This window comes from Octopus bimaculoides, chromosome 5 (assembly GCF_001194135.2).
Source record: "Octopus bimaculoides isolate UCB-OBI-ISO-001 chromosome 5, ASM119413v2, whole genome shotgun sequence".
Lineage (NCBI taxonomy): Eukaryota > Metazoa > Mollusca > Cephalopoda > Octopoda > Octopodidae > Octopus > Octopus bimaculoides.
This window is the reverse complement of record NC_068985.1, coordinates 28,425,128-28,425,855: the sequence shown is the minus strand read 5'-3', so window position 1 is coordinate 28,425,855 and position 728 is coordinate 28,425,128.

Genomic DNA, 728 nt, shown 5'->3' with positions numbered 1-728 from the left:
CACTCCCCACCGTGATAGGCAAAAATCCTCGAAGTAGAAACAGTACTGTATATTTTTTAAAATTATTTTTATAATTTGTAAATATTTATTTTATTATAAATGCAAAACAACACCACGGAGGAATCGATGTAAGCTTAAATAATAAACCGCGATAGGTGAACCGCGATAGGTGAACCGCGATAGGTGAACCGCGATAGGTGAACCGCGATAGGTGAGCCGCGATAGGTGAACCGCGATAGGTGAAACGCGATAGGTGAAACGCGATAGGTGAACCGCGATAGGTGAACCGCGATAGGTGAACCGCGATAAGATGAGGGATTACTGTACACATGTATATGCTTAGAAGAGTGCACTTCGATCGTCGATAATATAAGAAGCAAGGACACACACACACATCGAGGAGCATCAAATTAGGCTCATTAACGACGATACACTTAGTCGGCATAGTAATAATAACAATCAAATCGATTGTGTATATTTTGTATCCCGACCACCTAAATAGTAATCAATGTTAGTTTCTGAATGTTATTTCATCACACACACACACACACACACACACACACACACACACACATCACAGATGCATGTATATATGTGGGCACGAAACTGTGTAACTATTTATCTATCTATCAATCAATCAAGCTATTTATCTATCGATCAGTCTATCAATAAATCTATAATGTATATAAATATATGCCTCTGTATATAATACATACATTTATCTATTT